Source organism: Mus musculus, chromosome 14 (assembly GCF_000001635.26).
Source record: "Mus musculus strain C57BL/6J chromosome 14, GRCm38.p6 C57BL/6J".
In the NCBI taxonomy this organism is placed as follows: Eukaryota; Metazoa; Chordata; class Mammalia; order Rodentia; family Muridae; genus Mus; species Mus musculus.
The window spans coordinates 103,352,445-103,362,503 of record NC_000080.6 but is presented as its reverse complement, the minus strand read 5'-3'; the positions used below and the strand labels follow the sequence as shown (position 1 = coordinate 103,362,503).

General features: G+C 41.2%; 1 long non-coding RNA gene across 1 annotated transcript in view; it reads right to left on the bottom strand.

Moving 5' to 3' along the window:
* Nucleotides 1-2,021: 2,021 nt before the first annotated feature.
* Gm34758 (predicted gene, 34758) overlaps nucleotides 2,022-10,059 on the bottom strand; it is a 13,584-nt gene continuing 5,546 nt past the window's right edge. The window contains exons 2-3 of the long non-coding RNA NR_166861.1: nucleotides 3,235-3,319; nucleotides 2,022-2,271 (exon numbers count right to left, since the gene is read on the bottom strand). This is a non-coding gene — a long non-coding RNA (predicted gene, 34758). The remainder of the gene's footprint in view (nucleotides 2,272-3,234; nucleotides 3,320-10,059) is intronic.

Below are 10,059 nucleotides of genomic sequence, written 5' to 3'. Positions count from 1 at the left end.
ACACATGTGATCTGAGTGTAGAAGGGGGAATACTGGGAATGGAAAGGCCTGAGCTATGATCCTGCCTGTTGAAGGCAGAGAGAGTGGAGGGAATGTTATTTTAAAAAAAAGTTTATATTAAAAGGAAGCCATAAGGAAGCCTACTGCTTCATAAATTGATTTAAAAATACAATCTAAACAAGAGCATTTTCATGGAGGTACTCTGCCTGAGTGGATAATGCTGTTCTCAAAAATCACTTATTACTAAATAAAAGTCTTAATGACTTCCTGTAGCAGTGGTTCTCTACCTATGGGTTATAGATCTTTGAGAGGTTTGGGTTGAATAACTCTTTCACAGGGGTCACCTAAGACTATCCTGTAATCAGATATTTATATTGCAGTTCATAACAGTAGAAAAATTAGTTATGAAGAAGCAAAGAAAATGATTTTATGGTTGTGGGTCACCACAACATGAGGAACTCTATTCAAGGGTCACAGCATTAGGAAGGCTGAGAACCACTGCCCTAAAGGCACCCAAAACAAACACAAGTTATTGGCACTGCTGTTTATAGCCACCAGAAGTACATGGTAGGATGAAGACACCACACACTCTGATGGTAGGGCATGTAGCAAGTTGAAACTGAGCTGGATGCTTCTTGCCTTCAGGGTAGCTTTCATAGTGCTACGGTGCTATGGAAGGTGCCGGAGAGAACCCTGATCAGAGAGGGGTCTTAACCAATGGTAGACTCTGTACTGCAATACTGACTTTTCAGGCAAGACGTATCCTCTGGGGTGATAGTGGCACACTAGTCATGAAGGCGACCAACCATTCTGTGATAGGGTTGGTGGCTGTTCCACAGGAGGAAATTCATGCTTGTACTTTAAACCTCATCAAAAGCCTATGGCTAGGAATGTTATCGGTCCCTGGTTGTTTTGTTGAATGGACATGTGAAACCATCTTCTGAATTATTTAAGTTTTTATTTTTGTGTATTTATATTTATGGGCAGGGGTGAGTGCAGAGATACTTAACTGTCAAAGTACTAAGAATAAGAGACTATTGAGTGTTCAATCCTAAAGAGATCATCACTATTACCTGTCTACTCCATTCCAAGGCTCAAGGGATACTACAGAAGACTGCGTGTGGGATCGGAACTGATGCAGAGAGAGAAGTGCTGTTTTCCAGATATAACATCGCATAGCATTATGAACTCACGGCAGTTGTGGTTACCTGTAAGACCCGTACAAGATGGAGCCTATCACCATTCCAGCATGGAGTAGGGAGGGGATCTTACCTGGGAATGAAGGAGTCTGTTTTCCTTCAGAGGTTTAAGCTTTAGTAAGAAACCTATATTTCAATAAATAACCCGTACCTATATACAGACCAATAACTTGAATTAAGCCCAGTGGGCCTCAAAAACAAAACAAAATAAAACATAGAAAGCATGATAGTTGGAGGAAGACTCGTTGAGAAGAAAGGATCCAGAGGGAAGGGGAAGAGATAAGAGAGGGTAATGGGGACTGTGCGAATATGGTCAAAATACACTATTCACAAGTATTGCTCAAAAATAAAGTTTTTTTTTTTTTTAAATCAAGATGTGGTGCTTAGATGTAGCTCAGTGGCACAGTGCATCCTAGCATACGGAAAGCCCACCAAAAAATAAAAATAAGGTTTAGAATACAGTTATTTAGCTAGACAAACGAACACATATAAAACCCTGCCAATCTTGGGGGCTAGGGACGTAACTCAGTGGTAAAGTGCAGTCCAAGGAAGCAGTGCCCGATATGCATGAGGCCCTGGGTTTACTCTGAGAGCTAGAAAAGGGAAGACCAGTTCCCAGAGACAAGGCTCACACACACACACACACACACACACACACACACACACAAGTGCATGCACATACACACTATGTATGTGTGTGTGTGTGTGAGAGAGAGAGAGAGAGAGAGAGAGAGAGAGAGAGAGAGAGAGAGGGAGAGAGAGGGAGAGAGAGCGAGCCAGCTAAAACAGTAACAACATAAAACAAAATCGAGGATCCGTCTGTTTTGCATCTAATGCTCACTATTTTATCTTTATTTTGATCATGGTGAGAGTACTATGACACAAATACTTTCATAATTGTTCTTGGGGTTTGAACTAGAAATCATCTTTCCTGGGCAATATCCATCGTGTTAAAGTCTTGAAGAGAAGACTTGTTTTCTTGGTGTTTCCACTTCTAGGAATGTAGCTTAACACAAATAAAACCGGAGATCATGGGAGTGATAGCCATCACCACAGTGTCTGGGGGCAAAAGCTGGAAGCAAGCGAGCAACACAAGGGGAAGTGTTGAATAAAGTGTATTTTCATATGCTACTTCAAATAACTATAAAATTACAACAAAGTTACTTTTTGAGGTAAAAAGATAAAAATGCTAGTAGACAGTCTAACCTTGAAAAACCTTTAGAAATACATGTACACAAAAGAAGAAATAGTATATAAAAATGGGCCAGAATATTAATAGCTTTTTTTTCTGAGTTATGGGATTTATATAATACATTTCCAAGTTTTTCTATAAATGAGCACATACACATGTGTTTTGTAATAAAAAGGCTATAAAATAATTTTACATGCCAGGGCTTAGTCATCTTTTACTGATGGTAATGATATAAGGATGGTAATGTTATTTATAAAAGAGCAGTGTCAGTTCTTGGATTCATTTATTTTTCATAATTACTTGCATCTCTGTGGGGCCTGGCTAAGTATCATACTCCTTAAATATTTTTGATCAACAACAGTGAAACACTCTTTATATTTTATTGTCCACCAGGCTCACCACGGATGGCAGTTCAGAAGCATAATGGAAGGTGGCTTTGTTTTCTTAGTCAGCCAGGTTCTAGTGACAGCATGCTTAGGGGATTCCTGATTCCGTAAGGACCACCCACTTTTTCTTTGCTTTCTCTTCCTCCTCCCCTCAGTTCTGGTTGGGTTGGTAGAGACTCAAAGAGTAATGCTATCCGTTCACCCTTCTTCCTTTCTCTTTAAGACACAGGTCTAACGAGAAGTGGTGGTCAGGGAAATCACATCTGTGAGGTGGTCCTCTCTGCACTAGTGCTTAGTCTCTGCACTGCTCACAACATGGTACATGTATTTAAAACACTGGCTTCCACCCAGGGGTTCCTATGAGTTTTCTGACAACTGTAAACGGCTTCCAAACGACATAGTTCCCTAATGGAGATGACCCAGCTCCAGGTCATTCTCTTGCTCTCTCCCTACTCACCGGTGACTACAGTCCATGGGACACCCACGGGCTTCAGCTATTGCAGAAATCTCCTCCAGCAAGAAGTAGCATCCCACCGGACTCACTAGACCGAGAGAAAGTCAGTCCTCTTAGAAGCACAGTTGGAATCATTCATTTCCCCATTGCATTCCGCGCTCTGGTACTTTGCCCTCCCCATACCCGTACTCTAACTTTGCATAGTTTTTTTTCTAAAAACATATGTATTCTCTTACTTTTTCAGTTAGAACTTGACATGGTATTTCTTTGCCTCTCCAAATATATCTGCTTCCTTGATTAACTCTATTTTGATTGTGAGGTCATTTGTGAGGTTGGTGGATTATTAACAAACACCCCATAGGTAGTAACTTGGAAATGAATCATTTGGGCTTGCACATTCTTGTTCACTGTCATTACCATGAGAAACCTACATGGTTTTGGTTGACCATGGCTTGGAAATTAAAGGTACCAGAGCTGGTTGAAGACATATAAGGTAGGAACTTTCAGGAAAACAAATGAGTAAACCCATCCTAAATCATACTCTCAGTTTTGAGATGCATGCTTGAAACCTCACTGTTGTTACGCTCTATTATTTTGGCCAACGACCACTGTGTTCCCAGTCCAATGGCGGTCTGCTAACTCATCACTTTGTCTCCAGTCTTTCTAGTTTCTTTCTTCTATGCTCCGATAGTCATAAAAGAAGAACCTCACATCCACCACTCAAGCAGGCTCTTGCGGAGTATGAGAGATATGAAACTTTATCTTAATTGCAATACAGCCTACCATAGTCTTAAGGATGCAGGTTGGATGCATATAGCTATTGACTTGGGAAATGGTTTATTCTTCCAATAAGCCAGTAGTCATAATATTGATTTTTGTGGTGGTTCCCACAAGTAGTGGGCCAGAGGATATCTGTATATAAAGTGGGTTGCATATCAAGGCAGGAGCTTTCAATCAGGTGTGGTAGTTAATATATATAACCAAAGAACTTGGAAAGCAGAAACAAATGACTTTCCAAATTCAAAGCCAGCCTGCACTGCCCAGAGAGTTCTACATCGACCTGAGCAGGAAGATTACAAGAGCCAGGCACCTTCTCTACATAGTGGACCCTGTTTCAGGGAGCAGACCTTGCACAGGTTAGATGTTCACAGTCAATTTTCAGGAGTGTAGGGTAGGTTCTCAGGACTTCTCAAGCAGTGAGAGACAGGAAAGTTGTCTATGCAAGTCTAAGATTCCTACCTAAAGAGATATGTGTGTGTGTGTGTGTGTGGGGGGGGGTAACCAAAAGGCAGACAGGGATGCATGGTTCTCAGGCAGGTTATGTATGAGCACTGGTACATGCATGCATCTATGCATGAATGTGTGTGTGTGTGTAACTGTTGGTGTGAGTGTAGGGTCCATACCTGGAGGCATGGTTTGAATAGCAGGTATGGGAGAGTTGGTGGTATGAATATAGAGTCCCTGCATAGAGATGGTCCCAAAGGGCCAAAGGAAGGAAGTGGGGTGGTTGGAATCTCTGAGATCATTACCTAACAAGGAAGGATTGGAGGTTGGCCAGGAAGTCAGGAGCTAATCACTGGGTAGGTCTTCAGGTAGATCACAGGTTAGCAGTGTGAATCTAAGGTCCTCTTAGGGGAGGATAGGGTTTGGGCAGAGAACCAGTAGAGCTGGCAATATGAGTCCTACCTGAAGAGGGGGGAGGGAGTAGCAAGAGGGCATACATGGGACACAGATCCTTGGGCCAATCATGGTGATGGGTGGAGGGGTGATTTGGATCTAGTGCCCCTACCTAGAGGCCAGAAACCTAGCCTCTTTTGTTGATTTTATGTCTGAGTAAGGAGAATCTGTTTCAGGGATGATCCTTAGTCTGTGATAAATGCCTACAATATGAATCGGTAGGGAAAGGTGGTGTATGCAAAAGAACATGCAAACACTTGGAAACAACGCTTCCATTTCAAAAATAATTTTCTTTGCAAAATCCTTTTGAAATTTATTTCTATTTATTTTATGTGTATGGGCATTTTATCTGAATGTGTATGTGTGTACGATGTGTTTTAAGTGTGAGCAGAGACCAGAAGAGGGCATTGGATCCCCCAGAGCTGGAGTTACAGTGGCTAATGAGACACCATGTGGGTCCTGGTCACCAACCAGAGCCCTCTGGAAGAGCAGCCAGTGCTCTTAGCTATTCAGACATTGCTCCAGCCCAGCAATATAGTTTTGCTCTTGAATTCTATAAATATCTTTAGAAAATTTTAAGTTCACTTTTTAGAAGTCTTACATCGATTATTAAGTAAGATTTAAATAATTTCCCACATTAACTCAAATTCACGATGTACCTATATCATAAATAATATTGTTGAGCTGACATCTAGAACTTACTACTGTCTCATTTTCTTGTTATACTTTTCTTTATACAAAATTAAACGTTTCATACCATTGAGGAAAGACTATAATTCTGTGGGAAGAAAAGGATTGACAAGGAGACATGTAAAAATAATAGTCTTCAGTGTTGCATGCTGCCAGTGTTTCATGTATTAATGCTTAATTCAGTACCTACTTCCACTGAAAACCAACTTTTCTTTTGCCTTATAGAAATGAGGCTAACCTAGTTGACCATATTAAAACTGAGGTAGATGTGACTGTTGGCTTATTCAGAAAATTTCTCCCTGTGAATTCCCACAGTGGTGATCTGATTTATAAATCATCTAGATAAAACTTGATATAAAAATGGACTCCTTGTGCCCTCCTTGAAGTAGGTTAAGAAAGACAACAGATAATATTTAACATTTATCTGCACATGTTGGCAACAGTAGCTAAGTAGCTACAGCTTGCATCCTGTCTATAATATACTTTGTACCAGTGGTCACTAGCAGAGAGCCTCACTTACTAGCTCCTGAGTGGATGCTGAAGGGTGATACTGCCTTTCCGCTGCCCTAGCCGACTAGGAGAGTAGCAGCTATCTACCCTCAACAGAAGGGCAGCATCTGTTCATTAGACCAAGAAGACAGGATCTATCTAGTGTGCAAGGAGTGTAGTGTCTAGCAAAACAGGTGGGCAGCATCTGCCATCCAGATCGGGCAGACACACCCCTTCAAAAGAACCAAATGTCAGCATCTGTCACCAACTGGAAGGTAGTTTCCATCTACTAGAAACAGGAAGGCAACATTTTTTCAGAGCCTACAACAAAAGACATAAAGTGAATTTATTTGGTTTGTGGATTTGTATATTAGCTTAATAATTATCAAAAAATCCATTTATCCATACCATGAAGGTATAAATCCTTACAAAACAAAGTCATGAACAGATCACCACAGAAACAGATTATGAGTAGTTACCGTTGTAAAGAATATTGAGAAAGCTATAGGATAAAAATATGTGTTTACTAGGATGAGATCATTAAAAGGCCTAATAACCATGTTTTTATTTTTCATAGGAATAACAACATGGGTGAAATACTTTGGAGTGATATAAATATAAAACAGGAATAATTTTATGTTAACTCAAATATTAAATATTTGGATATAACAAAACTACACATACTAAGATATAGACAGAAAATGTAAGTATTAATACCTATATAAATATTCCCAGTGATTTGTTTAAACTAAAAATAAGCATTTCAGTGGGAGAAATGATAGATAGTAAATATCTCATAAGAGTTATACATCTTAATAACTGGAGAAACCCTGATGTAGTATTTGCTCATTCATTTCTTGCTGTCCTTCTTCATGCCGCTGCTCAGAGGCGTGAGTGTACTTGGCTTCAGAGAACATGCTTTTAGTCAATCATATATAAGTAAGGTAGAGAATTAACATAAAAGAGAAGACATTAAATTTAGAAACCGAGCAGAGACGCCTGAGTATTCGTTGTCCCTTTCCAGCCTGCTTGCTATTGGGGTCCTCGTGACTCACTCTACCCTCGGGGTTCAAGGGAAAGTGATGTATGGCATTTTCAAACCTGGCTCTCAGCATTTCATGCAAACTTTCAACTCAGTGTTCTGCTCCTTCCTGTTGGAGACTCCATATCCCAGCCGGTAACATTCCAAGAGTTCCTGTGTCTCCAGGATTCCAGGATACTATCTAACGTGCATTGGCCTACGGCATGCGTGATGAGTAAGGTAGGCGAGGTATAGTGGCCACATTCTCTCAGAAAACGAGTTGTTCCAGATAGTGCAAATCAATAGATTTCAATGAAAGAACGCCTCTCAGAAATGTCCACAGAGGCGGGGAAGAAGCATGGGGGCAGGGAACCAAAGCTCTGACAATGGAGCCTGGGAGGAGCTGTCAGGCCGGAGCCCCCCCCCCCTGCCCCCCTCCCCCCCCCCCCTCCCGAGAAACTGACTCAGCCATTGCCAGAGGTGCTGACAAAGCAGAGAATCTGAAAAGAAAACACCTTGAGGAGCCTCTTCTCCACTCTTCAGTCTCCAGAGAAACCTCCCTCATTAGTTGGACCCAGCACGGGGCCTCCAAGGAGTGCAGCTGATGCAGTTAGCAGGAGCCAGCCTCCTGGGGGCACGAGGAAGTGCATCCAAAGGCCAGAGTGGATCTAGGAGGCACTGCTTGGGTTTATCTGTTGTGGCAACTGGATTCACCCTAGCAAGGATTTTAAGTAGACTTTTAAAGCAGGTTTCTGCTTTTCAGCGCTGGACTTTAAACCCAGAATCTCATGCATACCGTGGAAGTGTTCTATCTCTGAGTCATACCGCCAGTTACCTAAGGAACATTGACCATCACATAGTGTGCTTTCAAAAAAAAAACCCATAGCAGTATACAGAAAGGGCCGAAGTGAGCCAGAATCAGAGGCAGAGGTATGTACGTAAGTGGGGGAATGACTGTATTCTCTGAGGATAGCTTCTCGTTCACCCCCCCCCTCAGGTAAGGAAACAAACTAGGGAACATAAACAAAAGTCAGGATGAAGACTCTTTAAAAATAGATTTTCCATATGATCCAAATGTGGGGGAATAAAAGCATTACACCAAAATTTTCCTTGTTTATTACAGCACCGTTCACAATAGCTAAGGTGTGGAGTCAACCTCGATTCATACCAGTAGTGGATGAAACAATAAAGAAAATGCAGTACATGAAAGATTATTCAGCCACAAAAAGCCTGACGTCTTGTCATTTGCAGCAAGAGGGATGAGCCCGTAAACCACTAAGTGATGTGAAGCCCTTCAGACACAGAGAAACCCCACACATTCTCATTGGTGGAAACCAAGAAACCTAGCTCAGAAAACAATGGGGTGGAGTCCTGGATAGGAGGGATCCTGGGCTAGGTAACACAGAGGTAAAGGGAACAAAGAGAATTTAAGGCACCACCAGAGACAGGAGACTCCTTCTGATTTCCTGTGACCATGGGAAGCACTATTGGTTAAAACTATTTATATTCTATTTCAAAATATCTGGAGGAGTAAAAACTTCCCAACACATAAAATGATTAATATTTAGATGTATGGAAGTGCTTACTACCTGGATTTGACTAATGTATATTATATATATATATATTAAATTATTATAATGTACCCCATAAGGGTATATAAATGCTGTCTCTTATAGAAAAGAACCATAAAAAGTTAAAATCATGAATATTTAAGCCCCATGAAAATAGTTGATGTGTGTGTGGGGGGCTATGGTACAAAATAGTTGTCATTTAGATCACAAAACTAATTGTGAAACATACATCCATTTAACTTATGCTGAAATTTTCATTATTAAAATATAAGTCATTTAAAAGATAAAAAAGTGAGCGTTTAGAGGAGAAAGGTGTTTTTCTTTTCTCTTTTTCCTTTTTTTTGTTAGTGCTGGGTGTTGGCACTAGGCCTCAACAGATGCTAGACCAGGGCTGTAATCAGCCCTCTTTTTACTGTTTTTCTTTCCCACTTCTGTTCAGTTTGTCCTGTTTACATGTGTAGCTCAGACTGATCTTGAACTCACTGCAGTCCTCCTGCCACAGCCTCTCAAGTGGTGGGGTGACAGCCATGAGGCATCCTATGTAACTTACTTTCTTGCTGATATTGAGGTAAGGTAACAAGAAGTTGTCTATGAACTCACTGTAGCCCAGGCAGGCCAGGAGTACTTGTCACCTTCTTGACCCAGCCTTGTTGGGGTAGCAGCCAGATGTAAAACATCTGAGTAATGAATTTTAGAGCATAACTTTCATGGGATGTGCTTATATCTTAGGGGTAGAATTCGTTCCTCGCATGACTGAGACCCTAATCCCCAACCCCGCACACAACAAAAGGAACGATGATAATAATTTTCGCTAAGTAAAAAAGGATCATGGCATATCATGAACATTGCCATTAATATGTTAGGTTGGGTGTGGGTGCTGAATGCCTCTAATCCTAGCATCAGGAACCAGAGGGGGAGTTTATGAGTTTGAGCTCAGCTTGGTCTGCATAGCAAGTTACAGGTCAGCCAAGGATAGTGAAACCCTGTCTCAAAAAAAAAATTTTTTTTAAATATTGTGAAACTTTATGCCTTTTAATTAGAGTAATTTCATAGATGATGTTCTTCAGGAAGCCACCTGAAACAACTATCTTCTTAGAGATTATGTTTAGGAACACAACTGGTAAAGAAGTAGGGTTAAGCAGCGGTATGCATTGAGCTGAGGGTCAACTAGAGAGAGATACCTTGGCTTCTGGACTTGTGATGGCCTTTACAGGCTACCAAATTAATGAAAGACAGCTAGACCCTCACAACTACAACCTGGAGTACACTATACCTCCCTATCACCATTGACCAGGCAGCGACCATCAGCTATGAACTGTCATCAGCTGGGAGATAAGAGGCTTAATCCTGAGGTCAAGGACAACACGCAGTGCTACTGAG